Here is a 17368-nt window from a genome sequence, read left to right on the forward strand (position 1 = left end):
CGGTGAATTTTCGGCACCAGTCCGAAACTGCCCGAAATCGCGTACCCGGGATCACGATACCGTGAAATCGGCCCGTCACCCAAAAAACGTGGGCTATAGCCCACGAAAACGGCCAAAATGGTGAATTTTCGGCACCGATCCGAAACTGCCCGAAACCGTGTACCCGGGGTCACGGTACCGTGAAATCGGCCCGGCACCCAAAAAGCGTGGGCTAGCACACGAAAACGGCCAAAACGGTGAATTTTGTGCACCGGCCCGAAACTGCCCGAAACCGTGTACCCGGGGTCACGGTACCGTGAAATCGGCCGGGAACCCAAAAAACGTAAGCTATAACCCAGGAAAAGGGCCTAAAAGGTGAATTTTCTGCACCGGCTCGTAACTGCCCGAAACCGTGTACCCGGGGTCACGTTACCTTAAAATCGGCCGGAAAACCAAAAAACGTGGGCTATAGCCCACGAAAATGGCCAAAACAGTGAATTTTCCGCATCAGTCCGAAACTACCAGAAACCGTGTACCCAGGGTCACGGTACGGTGAAATCGGCCCGTCACCCAAAAAACGTGGGGTATAGCCCACGAAAACGGCCAAAACGGTGAATTTTCTGCACCGCCCGAAACTGCCCGAAACCGTGTACCCGGGGTCACGGTACTGTTAAATCGGCCCGCACCCAAAAAACGTGGGCTATAGCCCACGAAAACGGCCAAAACGGTGAATTTTCTGCACCGACCCGAAACTGCACGAAACCGTATACGTAGGGTCACGGTTCCGTGAAAACGGCCCGTCACCCAAAAAACGTGGGCTATATAGCACACGAAAACGACCAAAACAATGAATTTTATGTACCGGCCCGAAACTGTCCAAAACTGTGTACCCAGTGTCACGGTACCGTGAAATCGGCCCGACACCCAAAAAACGTGGGCTATAGCCCACGAAAACGGCCAAAACTGTGAATTTTCTGCACCGACACGAAACTGCCGGAAACCGTGTACATGGGGTCACGGTACCTTAAAATCGGCCCGGCACCCAAAAAACGTGGGCTAGCCGTCAAAAACGAACAAAACGGTAAATTTTTTGCACCGGCACGAGACATCAAGACTCGTCCTGATGCATTTGCGGTCAACTAATCTTATAATCCTCTACTACACTCTACTGCCAGTCTACAAAAACATCTTATGTAAAAAATATCATCTTGATAGAGAACTTTTGTAATGCAAATGCTTCTCGTTGTCCATCAAGTTGTCTGACATCTTACGTAGAAATATCATCCTATGCAATGTCATGATATCAATCTTGTGATGCAGATGTTTCTCACTGATCTTCGATTTGTATGGCTCTTTGTTATTTAAATATGACCCACAACAAATGCCACAAGTGTGCCTCCGTGCAAGTGCTCTAGTGGATAGTGAGCAATCAAACTATTGCAAACAATTTCACATCTCAAGTATAGCTGGCCAACGGGCTGGCCTGAGCCCGGCACGGTCTAACCCACAACTTAAACAGGCCGGCATGGCCCAGGCACGCAAGGCCCACTTATAAGTGGGCCGTGCCGTGTCGACCCGCTACGGTGAACCCCAGGCCCAGGCACGGCACACGAGCCCAGCTCGGGCCCGGGCCGGCCTTACCGTCAAACAGCAGCCCATCTATGCTTTTTATATTTTTTTCCGATCAAATAAACATACAAAAGGGGTGCTTGATAATGTTTTACAAAAATGTTTTCGAGCTCAGGTGGTTAGCTCCCTTGCCTGAGCCGTGGAGGTCATGGGTTCGAGTACCCTTGCCTCCAATTTTTCAGACATGTTCTTATTTCCCTCTCCCCCCGTGGGCCAAATTAGATGGGGCATATGAAACATATTTATAAAAAAATGAAAAAGATTTAAACGGGCAGTACTGTGCCGTGCCGCGGGCTGGAGGCTGAGCCCAGGCACGGCCCGTTTAGATCCGTGACGGGCCAAGCACGACGGGCTTTTTGAAAAAGCCTGGCCCGTTGGCAGCTATAATCTCAGGCACCTAATCTTTTTGGCCTCCATCCTTTCCCCACGTACATCCATCTGCAGCCCTTACTATACTATTGGAGTGCCCGTGTGTTGGCTACGGGACGATAAAAAAATATATGTTTATAGACATTTTGATGACACGGTTATTTTATTTCATATTTCTTCGCTTCCACCTCCTAAAGAGCATATCTTCCCACCCTCCTATCTTTCTTATTCGCCAACCCATTCTGTAGCACGACCATTGCAAGAAGACGTAGTCTTGTTAGGTGACGGCATAGCCAAGTGTTATGGACATAATCATTCCTTATCCAACAAATAATTGTTGCACTCTAAACTCTTTGTCGGTATCCTTGCCTCTATATGTTTCTTGTCATCAATAGTGAAATAAATTGTGCAACCTTAATAATCACCATCCAATAAATCAATTTTGCAAAGGACAACCTTAAAATAGAACAAAATAGCACAAGAACTTATCAAGATGTAATTAACCTAGCTTACATTAATTTAACAAATATATTACATTAAGCCCTGTTTGGTTGGGCTTAAAACTGCTTTCTGGATTTTGGCTTATAAGCCACAAAAGCACCTATTTAGGTGTTTTCGGCTTTGGCTTTTGACTTTTGACTTGATATTGTTAGATGAGGATATAATAAAAAACCAAAGTCAAAAGAACATAAGTATGTGCTTTTGTGGGTTATAAGCCGAAAGTCGAAAAGCAGTTTTAAGCCCAACCAAACAGGGCTACATCTGTTAGGCTCAGTTTGGCAATGTTATGACAATATTGTCAAGTTGACAACATAGAGGTTAGAAACATTACAACGCTGGCAACATAGAGGTTAGAGAATAGAAAGGTCATCATAGTGCTACAATAGAAAATAGAGATGAATCATCAACGCCACAAGCATAATATTTTATCTATTTATATAACTTTAGAGAATCTCTATCAGAACCTTTACATTCAACCTGCAAGGATGGAAAGCCATCACTGGACCACACCAGGATCTAGATAATGTTTCAATAAGCATAAATTAAATTTCAGGATACAAGTTGTGATCAAAATATATACCCACTGTTCTGATGCATCCAAATAGTTCAAGCAATGCAAAAGAAAATCAAGTTATTTTACACACTTGCATCAGGACGCCAAGATCGAGGACAGTACTCAATGCGAAAACGAAAATTTGTTAAGCAAAGAAAATACCTTGCTACATGGAAAAGCATCCCTACATGAGCCATGCCGAAATTGTCAGTTTGCAAAGCCTGGAAACATAGTGGTGCAGTTGATTGCAAAAATCACACGGCTTAACCCAAACCTGGAAACAGAGTGGTGCAGTTGATTGCAAAAATCACACGGCTTAACCCAAACTGCTCTGCAAATTTGATTCCCTGTAGCATTATTGCAAACTTTCTGCATGTAATTCATTAGCAGCAGATGGCATATATCCTGCAAGCGCAAACACTGCAGCTTCATCTTCTCCTTTGCGTGCGTCAGCCGTAGCCTCGTCCAAATCTTCTTGATGTGCGGTGAAATTCTTTAGTGCTGCAATCACAAAAAATAATAAAATACCAATCAATGTTAATCCATCATCATGAGCCAAAGAAAAACAACAATATCTGAAAAGCTTTCAATTATGTACCTCTGACCCGGGGCTGCGGATGGAGAAGAGGAGCTGGGCGCCGTCGAGGTTCTCAGCGGGGCGGAGCCTGCGGGCCTTGAGGCAGGTGCGCATCCGCAGGAAGTCGAACTCCTTGTCGCGGAACTTCCTGATGAACTCCTCGGGCCACTCCAGTTCTCGGTGGTTTTGAAGAGGAGGTCGCTCTCCTGGGCGAGCAGAGCACGACGTGGGGGACCCCGTTCCAGTCCTTGACCACCTCTATCGGCTTCGGCGCCCTCAGGTCCGTGGAGCCGGCGTAGCGCCCATGCTCATCCACAGACCAACCTTGCCAGAAGAGAAGACGGATGGATGGCACAGAGCTTTAAAAATTGTTCTCACACAAACTGCACTGAACCACTTTAGATAAAGCCCGTTTCAGTGTAAGTTACATGATAGATAACACATATAATTCAAGAATTAAAGTAAGATGACATCAAACAAGTTAATGTTGTTGTGTACAAAGCGATGCTTAATTGAACATGTCCTTAGATTGGAACTTTAAAAAATCTGTAAAACAAAAGGAAGTGCATATTTGTCTCTTGGATTGATCGAGTGGTAGAGGAGACATTAGAATATCATTAGCATCTTCATTAAATAAAAGGTATCAGGTGGCGGTTAATTTATACTCTCGAAGCCAGACAATACATGAATATGTGGGAAACTGGCCATACCTTTGAATTTCTATTCAGCTTGCAAGCTTGTTAAGTATACCGATGAGTCACTTAGCCCCTGTGTGCATCATCCAAATTGTTCAGACCTTACTTTCAGTCAAGATGCTACTGACAAGTTCATATATTTAGTGGTGCTACAAAGTCAGATTGATGGCTTACCTTGATGTGTTGACTTGGAGGCTGTGATCTCCCTCCCTGCTTACTTCTTTATTCTTCTACCATTTCTTCCATTCAGTTCCTCCTCCCTTATTCTTCTTACTATTCAGGAAGGGTGCAGTTGATACAAAATTCACTCGGCAAGATCACGTCATAGGAACATGTAGGTCGCTGTGATGTGCTAAAATACCAAAACGGCAAAAGGGGTACTAATTATAATATAAGCATGGTTTACACGGCATTGCTGTAACTTTTCATGCCTAAGTTGCATAACCTTTATCGAAAAAAAATATACAGAAGACATAAGTCATGCTCATGCAAGTATAAGTATAACAAAAGCCAACATTTTCATTCATTTTAAAATGTAATAGCATGGTCATGGTTATCTAGTAAGTTCATATCACAGTTTGAAATAAGAATATTCCATCTAGTATCTCCTGTCCCCCAAGTAAACTATATTGAGCTAGCTGCACATATATAATCCTAAGATGCACTACAACAAACAGGAAGTGTAGAAGTTGAGGGAAATTATTTATTGTTGAGAAGCTCTGTCGATTGGGAGTAGAGTAGAACATATTGTGCTAAACTACAAAGGGGTATAAACCCACAGATTCCACAAAAGTTCTTACGGACAATTTATCAAACACGTGGTGTGCACAAGCCAATCTCAATGTCACCAAGCAATTCATCTACGCAATACACACATCAAAATACAAATACCACCTGGGACGGAGGGGAACGCGATGGAGAGGGGTCAGAGCATGGAGGTGGGCGCTCGTCTGTCTAACAGATGGAGGCAGCCAGGCAAGCGGCCCATCGGAACATGGAGGCCTGGCCGGTCTCCCACCGCGCACCGCCGCGTCCGGTCATCCTCTCGCCCCGCGTCGCCTGGCCGCCTGGAGGATGGCCTCGCTACAGGGATGGATCCCGGCCTCTTTCCGCCGCCGCCACACGAGATCCGGCACGGGAGAGGGGCTAGGGCACGGTGTCCTCGGGCGGGGGAGGGAGAGGGGATCGGGCGGGGGAGGGCAGGAGCGGTGGCACGGCTGGGGGAGCCCGTCTGTGGCAGATTTGTCAGGGGATCGGGATGGAAGGGAAACGCGTGCGTGGGCTGATGGGCTGTGGCGTTTCTTTTGGCCCTTTCTGTTAGCCAGCTGGGGGAGCCCGTCTGTTATAACCCTATGGTTTCATTAATGAAATCAGTGATCAATTCCCTTTTATGACATCAGTGGGGTTACAAAAATTTCCCTTATTATGAAGACTCTTTTTTTTGGCAAATGCTCTTTTTTTTGTTGAGCAATCATGCCATCTATCAACGAATTAATATTGTATCTACTAATTTAGTTCTTTCTCTGGTTGCAGGTTCTGATACCAACGTGCTTCTCAAAGAAGCAAGGAGCAGATGGTTAAAGCTTTCGGAAGTCTACTCTATCTTGCTGAATCATAAGTGCCTCCTGATCAGCCACGAGCCACCAAAAATTGAGGGAGTTGGCTGTCTTCGACGCGGCATTTCACATTATTGAGTTCATCCCAGTTGAGCAGATTTGGAGATTGACAAACCAAAGCAGGCTTTTGGAATCGAGGAGCCCCAAGGATCCTCTTTGGCTGTCAGTTTGTATATCAGATCTACTCCCAAGTTTATTACTAAATGTTTATAACTGTATATAATTAGCTACATTTTGGGGCATGCATTCCAGTCTAATGAGAGCATTTTTAATATTCCCTTTTCAAGATTACACATGTTCATCTTTTGGCTAGCATAGATGATCCAGGCTCCAGAGTTTGCATTTTTTTTAAACAAATTTCCATATTAAACCTACTTATCTTTTGCTTGTACGATAGGATTGTAAGTATCCTTTTCTGTTTCTTTTCACTTATATGGATGCTAATTGTGCTAACATCTCAGAGAGAAGAAAAGCCGCAAAGTCAAGAGTATGCTGCAGAACATGGTTTGCCTACACTGAAAAATGTCCTACTGCACAAGATAAAGGGTTATAATTGCTGCCTGCAAGAGCTGAGGAGTTTCTTAGAACCCTTTTTTCACTTTGTTCTTTGTTGTAGCATTTGTAAGAGTCGTCATTTGGGCAGCCATTTTCTGAATCATAGGATTCGTGCTCAAATTATTGTCAGCTGACCGACCTGTCAGCTTTGCAAAAAGTAGTTCCCGGAAGAAAAATGCAGCGAGTTTGGCAAATGCTCTCTTTTTTTGTTGAGCAATCATGCCATCTATCAACGAATTTGTATTTATTATTTATACTTTTTAACAGATTTTTCTATTACTCCTTAATTGTACTGATGCACTTAAGATGATTTTTCCTGACATATCAAAACATAGAAGTATTTATGGTTACAGTCTTTAGAGTGGTTGATCACACTCTCTTCCTTTTTTAATAACCGGTGTACTTTCAATTATGCATGTCAATGATATGCCCTCTTCTTAAACAATGTATATAGCATTGTATGTCATTCATTTATAGAAGTGTCAGACAATTTTTTTTAAGTGGTGCCATCTTTTTGTCGTTCTGTAGCAACGCACGGGCACTTAACTATTAATTTGTTAATTCTGTTTATTAGTTTATCTGCCTTCAGTTTGTCACCTTGGTATCTTATACTATTACATTACGTTGCCACTCTTTTGTAGAGTCATTGAAGAAGTCATCAAATAAAGTGTCTGTTCTTTCGAAGTGCTCCATGTGCACATTTGACGATCATGAAACTATGGTATATTGTGAGATTTGTGGGGTTTTCTGGGAATCTTTCGTCAAATCTGCCAAGGATGGTTTGATAAAAGGTATCTGAGTATCACATGTTTCAACCATTCTGATTATTCTTGAATTTTAATTCTGGCAATGTAATCTTATTTGCTATTGCTGTGACCGGTAGGTTCCATCAATGGAGTATCAAGTGATTCTGGGACACACACAGTGTCAAGCTCTCATTGCAGTGTACGACAAACTTTCGTGGTGATTCCGAGAAAAAGTATGCTAGCACATCCAAAGGATCTGGACATACACATGTTATCATTGAGATATTAGGCACTTGAGAGATATGCCTCCTGTGTGTCAAATTCTTCAGACAAATGGATATCAGGCACTTGACCTTTACAAATTCTTCAGACAAACGGTACTCAACTCAGTACAATGGTGGCAGAACAGGTACTCCTTGATATCTACCATGAGAAAAAGACAAAATTACTGATCCATTAATATGTGTACTTCACTCAATCATGTCGCTGGCAGTTAGATTGATTCGTGCAATAGATCTTGTGCAGCAGCCTCTTTGGTGCTGCACCAAGTAATTTCATATTGCTACCACATGGAAGCTTCTCTAGATAGCACTGGGGGTGATTCAGTTCTAGGTAAAGAAAATAAAAGGTTATAATGCATTATAGGAGCAGGGCAAGAGTAGTAAGGTGAAGGCTTATTCCCTTGCACTAATCAATCATTGGCTAGCTGGACAATGGACATGAATCAGTCAGTCAGCTTCTATGATAAAATTTATGCAAGTTTTATATGGTTTCTTATTATTGGGTTGATTTTTATGCATTCGTAAATTGTTCCTTCAGAATTATAATTCAGATGTGAAGTGGCAAGGATCATGAATAGACAGGTCAATGAAATCTATCTTGGTGATTAAGTTTATGAATCAAAATTATCTACTAACTACAGTCGAGCTCCTGTCAGACGCAGTGCTTTGGCGCCCAATAGCTGTTGTGTTGTAGCTAGGCATGCTTTTGTGAAGCAACGCAATCCTGACATGCATAATTATTTGTACAGACAATGAGCACCAAATGTGGTGACAACTTTCTGCTGCATTCTGTGCAAAGATCTAATTTTGGTGTAACACATGCTTTTTTTTTCTTGAAGGAGGTACTCGCACAATGATCTCCTGACGGAACTAAAAATCTTACTCACAAAATGAAAACTCTGGTGAGCTCTGATTTGTCGCCACCTTGGTTTCTTGTTTCAGTGTGTATTGTCTTTCCAGACTGCTCTTGACAGTAGGTATTCTTCTTTGATTTGTTGAAGAGCTGCAAATGTTTGCATAAGATTTCATTCATGGTCACCCAATTCATGTATGCATGTAGTAATGGTCTCCATGCCCATTCCCAGAATTTTGTTATGCTTTCTCACTCTGTATGCAACGTCCCATTAGAATTTACTTGCAACTGTTCTTGATCTTCAGCAAACTGGGGAGGTACACCTGATCTTTCTTAGTTTTGCACGACTTGTGGTAAAAATGGTTTTATTTTAATTATTAAACATGGATTTGATATACTGCTCTGTTGAGGTAGAAAGTGATATCAACTCCACTTTCATATGTTCTAATGTTGAAAGTTATGTAGGGTGGCAAGCATCAGTGCCACACTTGGTCCTTTTAACACGGCTAACTGGGTCATGGATTTTACAAAAACTGAAGATATAATTTTCTTATCATTTAATTTGTGTTATGATATGAAGAGTGTACAATTTCTTCATCTGAAAGTGACACGACAATACTTGCACAGAAACCATTCCTGATCCTATTCTTGCTAATAAGCTTTATTAATCAGGTTTTGGACTTATCATTTTCTTTCAGATTGCAAGTAATTCATACGCATGCTTAAATTTTTGGGACTAGCAGGCGAGAAAATATGCAATGTACAACATTTAGCATATGTAGCACTCCCTCCCTCCGTTCCATAATTCTTGTCTCAAATTTGTCCAAAAATGGATGTATCTATTCCTAAAAAGGGTTTAGATACATGTAAGATTTCGACAAGAATTATGAAACGGAGGTAGTAGTAGTAATAACATGATAATTGATGGGTTGCACCCAACTATGATCCTGCTACACGAGAGTGCTGTTTTTAGTCTTCCTGGTCTTTTTCTCTAAGGTCTTCAAATTTTGTGTTGGATGGTCAGTTCATTACGTGGAAAGAGGCCTTCTGCGTTTCTTCCTTCCGGATCTGAACAGGTTGTCAGAGCCGCTTCGGCGGTGGCTTATCCATAGAAAAGCATGGGCTTTTAGGAGTAGAGAATAATTGAACCTGGTATAGAATCCTTAGTAAAGGACTCATCAAGATATTTGTTGGTATGTTGATGGTCAGTTCATTATGTGGAAAGTATTGACTCTAAGCCTGTAAGATTCAGAGATGTTGCATTGAGCAGTGCAGAACTGTTAGTTTGAACTTGTAATGAAGGTTGCAAACTTGCAATAATATACAACATATGTATTGAATCATTGTTCTGATCTATCATGCGGATTGCATCTGGCATGGTTGCGCTAGTATTTCTGTTTACACATAATTATGTTGTTGTCAGAATTCATTTTATTGAATATCAAATTATGTTGTTGTCTTTTCAATACACATTAATCCGTCCACACCACATGACCACATGGGCTGATGCGCCTCGTGTCCCACTTCTTCTAGAGGCTCCTCCTAATAATCCCCTCTGGTCGTTGTCAAACTCGTTTCCGGATCGAGCTTCGCTGACCCTCCCCTCGCTTCGCCGCACGGCACAAAAGCACAGCGCCAGCCGCGTTGCCCTCCACACGTCTCCCCCCAATCCACAAACCCCGCCGCCGCTGCTGCCGAACAGCCCGGTACGGTGTGTTTGCTTCTTGCGAGGAGTCTCCTTGTGTTCTGCTGTATGAGTGCGTGCGTGCGTGTGGTCTGAGCTGTTGGTTGGTTTGGGGCCAGGGGGCGCGGCACGGCGAGGAGATTCATGGCGGGAGGGGACAGAGAGGTGCGCCAGAGCATCGAGCGGCGGCGGTTGTCGGCCACGGCGATCGCCATTGCTGTTGACGTGGGCCGCAAGAGGAACAAGAAGATCTGAAGCCACAGGCATACGCTCTTCTCAGCCGTTTGATGTGGGCCCCTGAATTCTGATCAATGTGAGCATTGAGTTTTCTCACACCTATATCCTTTTTGGCTTGCCTGCAGCATGGCAAATCAAAAAACAAGAGGGAAAGCGAAACCATGGATCTGCACAAATATGTTTCTGCCACTATAAGATTATTAGGATATTAATATAGGGTCATGCATAGAAGTGGTTAGTGATGGTATGATTAAATTAATATTCTTCTGATCTCGAAAGGAGATCGAGAAGTTCCTGTGTGATCTAGCCATACAATCTTGTGATGCAGATGTTTCTCACTGTTCTTCTTGGATTTGTATGGCTCTTTGTGATTTAAATACGACCCACAACAAATGCCACAAGTGTGCCTCCGTGCAAGTGCTCTGGTGGTTAGTGAGCAACCAAAGCAATCAAACTATTGCAAACAATTTCAGGCACCTAATATTTTTGGCCTCCATCCTTTCCCCATGTACATCCATCTGCGCTCAGACGGGTCCGCTGAAGCGATCCCCCCCCCCCTTACAGGGTTCGATCTCTGTGCTTACTATGCTAGTCTCTGGATCGACTCGCTAGCACACACAGTTTCAAGATGTAATATCAAGATACAAAGGTCAAAAGTATATTACATCGCATTGATCCAGAATTTAGTAGTAACTTACATATTGCATAACCTCATGGGTTAGCTCAAGAGAAAATAAAATCTTGCAGCGGAAGACAGAAGATACAGGAGTCCCATAACAACTTCACAGTCGAAACATGTTGAAATGTAAACTCGCAACCCTAACAATTCGTACCTCACTCTTCACTTGGTTCGCCTGCAACATTTAAACGTTGCAGCCACTAGGGGGTCAATACATTGAATGTATTGCCAAGTTCACCAAAGGGTATAACAGACCTAACAAATATATGTAGTATTTGGCAAGGTGGAGTTCAGGCTTTTTGGCGTGGTAGCAAAACATAGTTATCCTACTACAATTGAATGTTACAGTAATGTTAACTAATGGACACCGGGTAGAAACACCGACCGATGCTCTTATTAATCTAAGGACATCGAGTAGACACATCGATGCTCCTAACCCAAGTTCAAACCATTCATTTTATTTAAGAAGTTGGAATGAGTGAAACTTTCCTTACAGCCCCCATATCCAGTTGCTCATAATTGTCTGTAACCGGGGACACGACTAAGTACTTAGTTTGACACTCTCGAGAGGTTGTACACATTCCCCACAGAATCGACATGTTAATCCCTTGCTGTCCTCAGGGTAGAGTAGCAACGGCATCGATTACAGGAATTTTTAGACCATAATCACCCAGACCACCTGAGAGACCTACGTTCCCACCTACACGGCTACATCTGCATAATCCCTCGGATCCAGGATCATATGTCTTACATCAATCCTGGCAGAGCCCATATTACCATGTGGTTGTACTGGAAGCGACTAAACAGGAAAACTAGTCCAGTCTCTGGTTATCCTGGGTGACATCCCACATTGTGACGCAGGCGCTCCCCGAATCGCACGGGGAGACGACCATGGACGCTCCCGAATCTCACGGAGAGACAACTTAGCGGGCCCCATAGAAATGGACCTAACGTCACGACATCCGAAAACTCAAAGCAGCCCACCCAGGACGGTTCATTCAATTACTTGTTCTGCCATACACTAGGAAAACCATACTTTAATTCAATAACCTCACATTGTAATAATACCACCCTCGTATATTATCATAGCATAGCATTTTACTACTACGATGGTGATTGGTGGTGTGCTCATGGCAAGGTATCCTATACTACTAGGGCAGATCATAGCTACAATAATAATCCTAGTAATGTAACTAATAAAATCTAGTGCATAATAAAATAATGGGATAATGGTCAAAGTGAACTTGCCTGATTAGTGTCTTCGTATTCTTCTTCTTTTCGATACTCACAGTTACCGCACTCCGTATAATCTATTGCGAAGAACGAAGCAATAATAAATAACCATTCAACAACTCCAAATCATAACTCCAAATAAAGAACCAAAACAATATACAAAGTTTAAATTAAACAGTACCTAACTACTGTTAGGTTATCCTAGGCATAGATCTAAGAGGTAGGAACAAGGTTGGGACAAAAGCGGAGTTGGAATGGTGAAGTCATTGGCTGTTAACAAATACAATTTTCTCGGAGTCATGGGCTATGGTAGATTAACTTTGGAAGGTGTACAAAATGGTTCAGAAATTAGAGTTTGGTGTACTCTAGTCCCAACAGAAAGAATGAACTGGTTTGAAAATATGGATCAACATGTATGGGCTTTGGAACATTGCTAATCAATAAGACAGTGTTAACAGATACAAAGTTTGGTTGGGCATGGACTAATATGACTAAGTCTGGAATTTAAGTCTATAGGAACTGTTATAACTTAGAAAATTTGGTTGTTTGGCAAATGGTGCTAAATGGCAGAACATGGGATGAAAAGTATACTAATGTAGAGTATTAAGATTGTCTTGCTAACCCAACAAGTCTCATCCCAAAAGGATCTACATAGAATTAGCTACGGGCTTGCAAAGCTGGCTAGTCTGATTCTGACAGATTACAGGTAATAATTCCAATTGAAATTTTACTGGTGCTAATTGCCTCAAAAGACAGAGGGCCAATGGGATGAATTAAACTAGATCTAACAAGATTTGAAAAGACACTGGTTTCACATAAATAGGAGTTGTGAGTCAAAAGATACAAGCTTACAAAAAAGGCTATTCTATAACAAAGTTTCTGTAACTAAAGGCTTAGAATTGGCCAAGTGTGGGAAACTGCTGAAGGTACTGTTTTGCAATGACGATGCACTAGTGTGGATGAACTTGTAAAGGTGTTAAAATAGTTCTAGGATTTAGATTTGGATTTGATCTTGACATGACAGAAAGAATCATATAATTTGAAGTAATGGCTCAAAAGATATAGTCTTCGGAAAACAGCTAACTGATGTGACAGTGTTAACAGATACGACTTTTGATTGAAGATGCACCTCTGTAGATGAATCCTAAGTTGTGAAAGATGTACACTAATGTGTAGAACATGATCTAATTGATGATCTACAGAAGGTTTGGAACCAAACGGATCTATGGAACAACCTACATGAATTTCGAAAGGAAGCTAATCCAGAAGCAGCATACTGTGAATAGCAATTTCCAACGAAGATGCACTATAGAGGATCATCGAGACGGGGTATACAAACTGATCTGACCTATATTGGAGGATGTGCTCTAACTACAACAGAAATATTGGGCCCAAAATGATATACAGGTCAAAAGATATGGTCTTCTAAACAAGGCTAATCAAAACGGATCAAGCTGAAAGTTGCTCACCGGAAAAGACACGGGGTTCGCCGGAGTTGAAGGAGGATGGCGATGATGTCAACGTAGGGTTCGATGGGGCCATGGAAGCCGTCGAGGTGGACATCGTGACACGGCTTGCGCGGTTGTAGCATCTCCGGATGGCGATGGGCGGAGCTCCGGGCGTGGCTTTGGCATGGGGTCGGGAACGGCGCGGCCAACGATGGAGATGGATCGCATAACCTTGTCACGGAGTTAGGACATGGTCACGTGAGTGCACCGGTGAAAAGAATTTAAAAACGGACCTTCGGAGAGAGTTCACCGGCAATAATGGCGATGGCGACGGGCGAAGAAAGACGTCGACATAGCCGGCTGTACAGAGGTTTTGAGGCCAAACTTTCTACATGGGAATGGGAGAGGAGAGGCAAAGGCTCAAAGTGACGCACGTGGAATCTTTTTATACTACCCGAGGAGGGAGATCGGGCACGGATGTCGACGGGCAGCATTCGGGGCGCCTCTTTTGGAAACGGCAATTATGAGAGGAAACATCAAATTGATTGCCTGAATCGGTTTCCGGGATGGTGAGGATTGATGGGGTGGTTTCTTTTCGAAGAAAGACGCGCGGGAAGGAAAGAAATCGAAGAAAGAAAAATATGAAAGGAGGGATTTCCTTACATGTAGACGAGGAAGAACACGAGCTGGTGCCTGGCTGGGGCGCTCGGTGGAGATGGGCCGGCCTTTGGGTCGGTCCATTCTCTCTTTTTTTTCTTTTTTTTCCATTTCTGTTTTTATTAATAATTTTTGATTTTTAACTCCAAATAAGTTCAAATAAACTTCAGTAAATTTGTAAATTCAAATCCTCCAAAGTGTGAACTTTTGGGACTTGAATCCTTTCAAAATAAAATAAGTGAAAATACTTTTTCTTATATAATTGCCTTTAAGACTTTATAAGTAATAAATAAAATAGATTTTGAAAACTATTATAAAACCTTTGTTTCATAAATTAGTTTATACTCCAATAAACATACTGGGTTGGCATACTTTGCACTAACCCTCCCTTAGCTAAATACCCCATTGGGTTGAACTCCAAATAAAATCTTATAATATTTGTATGGTTCAATAAATTCCCAAATAGCTTTATAACACCAAATCACTCACTTCGAAATCATATCAAATGTTCCCAACTATATGTAATTTGGGAAGTCACGTTATCCCACTCTCAACGACGGAATAAATGTTGGAATAACATTTGCACATGAGTATGTCACGTTATCCTCTTCTCGAATATTTGATAACTTGTTCTCGAAAACAAAATAAAAATCGAGAAAACATATGTGAATCATTGAATATGTTATCCAACCACGTACTTGGGAAAGTCATATTATTCCCTTTCTTTAACATTTAAATAAATGTCGGAGAACATTTCTAATCGATTTAAATATTCCAACGATGCTCTCAGATGGTCATGGCATCCAAATTGAAAACTTAGTGTGCTAATAAATCCTTCAAAAAGGAAATATGATTTATTGGATCCGAATAATAGGTCGGATAAAAATCATAATATGCAAATGGTTTCAAATAAAATACTTTGAACTTATATAAATCTCCCAACCATGTTGTATAATTTGGATAATCATATTTATCCACTCTTTTGTTGAATATTCAAACATGGTGTGAAAAAATTTAAATAGGTCCTAAAAATTACAAATCTTTCAGAAATTCACAACCAAAATATTTCCGAAGCCAATATTTTATTTAAAATCATTATTTTATTTAACATTCCAAAATGGGAAAATTCTGGGATGTTACATGCGCACCACATGACCACATGGGCTGATGGGCCTCGTGCCCCACTTCTTCTAGAGGCTCCTCCTAATAATCCCCTCTCGTAGTTGTCAAACTCGTTTCCGGATCGAGCTTAGCCGACCCTCCTCTCGCTTCGCCCTTCTCCCCTCCACACGTCTCCCCCCAATCTGCAACCCCCGCCGCCGCCGACGCAGCGCAGCGCAGCGCGCCCTCCTCGTACAACCACCGCCTCCGGATAATCCACGCACTTCCTCCGACCCTGCTTCGCTTCGCGCGGCGGCGGCGTGCGCAGCAGCACAGTCAGGTACGGGGTGTTTGCTTCTCACGAGGAGTCTCCTTGTGTGTTCTGCTGTATGCGTGCGGGCGTGCGTGTAGTCTGAGTTGTTGGTTGGTTTGGGGCCAGGGGGTGCGGCGTGGCGAGGAGATTCATGGCGGGAGGGGACAAAGAGGTGCGCCAAAGCAGCGAGTGGCGGCGGTTGGCAGCCATGGCGACCGCCATTGCTGTTGACGTGGGCCGCAAGAGGAACAAGAAGATCTGAAGCCACAGGCATACGCTCTTCTCAGCCGTTTGATGTGGGCCCCTGAATTCTGATCACTGTGAGCATTGAGTTTTCTCACACCTATATTCTTTTTGGCTTGCCTGCAGCATGGCAAATCAAAAAACAAGAGGGAAAGGGAAATCATGGATCTGCACAAATATGTTTCTGCCACTATAAGATTATTAGGATATTAATATAGGGTCATGCATAGAAGTGGTTAGTGATGGTATGATTAAATTAATATTCTTCTAATCTCGAAAGGAGATCGAGAAGTTCCTGTGTGATCTAGCCATACAATCTTGTGATGCAGATGTTTCTCACTGTTCTTCTTGGATTTGTATGGCTCTTTGTGATTTAAATACGACCCACAACAAATGCCACAAGTGTGCCTCCGTGCAAGTGCTCTGGTGGTTAGTGAGCAACCAAAGCAATCAAACTATTGCAAACAATTTTAGACACCTAATCAAACTAGTAGTTTTGCACGCGCGTTGCGCGTCTTGACTAATTCTCATAAATTAATTTTGTTTTTGAACATACTACCGACATTAACTTTCAAATTTTACTTTCTATAACCAATCAAATATATTAAGAAATTCTTGCTAGTTTTAATACTCTTCCCGGTCCATATTAATTGTCTCAAAATTGCCCAAATATGAATGTATTTATGCTTAAAAATGTCTAGATACATGTAATATTTCGACAATTAATATGAATCGGAGGGAGTAGCACGGAGCTAACTTTTAACGTGGAGCTCGTCATATCTCAACAAGTCTTGAATCGCTCAAGACAAAAGTACAAAGACTGAAATGAAAATTAAAAGATTAAAACACCTTAACAAGCAAAAAGAAAACTGAAGCACATGCATACCATACAAAGTTTTATAGTGATTGGCGATTTTAGAGACCGTCCAACCTAATTGATCGAACGGTGGAGAAATAGGAAGTACTGGAAAGTACTGAAACAAAAGTACTGAAAAGTACCGAAAAGTACTCCGTCCCACTATCTTCCTTTAATGAGGGCAATAATTCCCTTAAATTTCTCCCGTAAATCTCTCCTCTGTAACTTCTCCCTTCCACCTGGCCATCTCTGTTGTGGGGCCGAATTAGCACTGGGACCTTAAACAACGCATGTTATGTTGGCTTTAAGAGATCAGAGAGAGTCAAGGAAGAGAGATCCTGAAATTGGTCGCGCACGATGTTTGGCCAGATAATTAAGACGAGTTTGTCGGTTCCCATCGTTACATCTCTCGTTGTCTGAGTGTTTGGCATGGGAGTCGCCCCTTGCTGCCTGGGTCTGGCCAGCTCCGCCATGCGCAAGTTTTGCCATCGATGGCGTGGGCTGACGACAAGCTCAGCCGGCCGGCCGGCTTCCTAGATATCAAAGGCAAAGCTCACCACCTA

At 42.5% G+C, this 17368-nt stretch overlaps 2 long non-coding RNA genes across 4 annotated transcripts; one reads left to right on the plus strand and one right to left on the minus strand.

The window, feature by feature from the left end:
• Positions 1–2883: 2883 nt before the first annotated feature.
• LOC100823106 lies at positions 2884–5579 on the minus strand. Of its 3 annotated transcripts, none has more exons than XR_730140.3 (5): positions 4478–5579; positions 4319–4376; positions 3630–4004; positions 3306–3532; positions 2884–3252 (listed from the first exon to the last, which is right to left on the minus strand). It is a non-coding gene; the product is annotated as an uncharacterized LOC100823106 (long non-coding RNA). The 3 variants fall into 3 exon arrangements; XR_001405486.2 differs by having other exon boundaries at positions 2890–3532; positions 4478–4655; positions 5198–5575; XR_730138.3 differs by having other exon boundaries at positions 2890–3532; positions 4478–5576.
• A 310-nt stretch (positions 5580–5889) lies between these two features.
• LOC106865897 lies at positions 5890–7970 on the plus strand. The gene is made up of 2 exons (XR_002961975.1): positions 5890–7265; positions 7358–7970. It is a non-coding gene; the product is annotated as an uncharacterized LOC106865897 (long non-coding RNA).
• Positions 7971–17368: the final 9398 nt, after the last annotated feature.

Source organism: Brachypodium distachyon, chromosome 1, assembly GCF_000005505.3.
Source record: "Brachypodium distachyon strain Bd21 chromosome 1, Brachypodium_distachyon_v3.0, whole genome shotgun sequence".
In the NCBI taxonomy this organism is placed as follows: Eukaryota; Viridiplantae; Streptophyta; class Magnoliopsida; order Poales; family Poaceae; genus Brachypodium; species Brachypodium distachyon.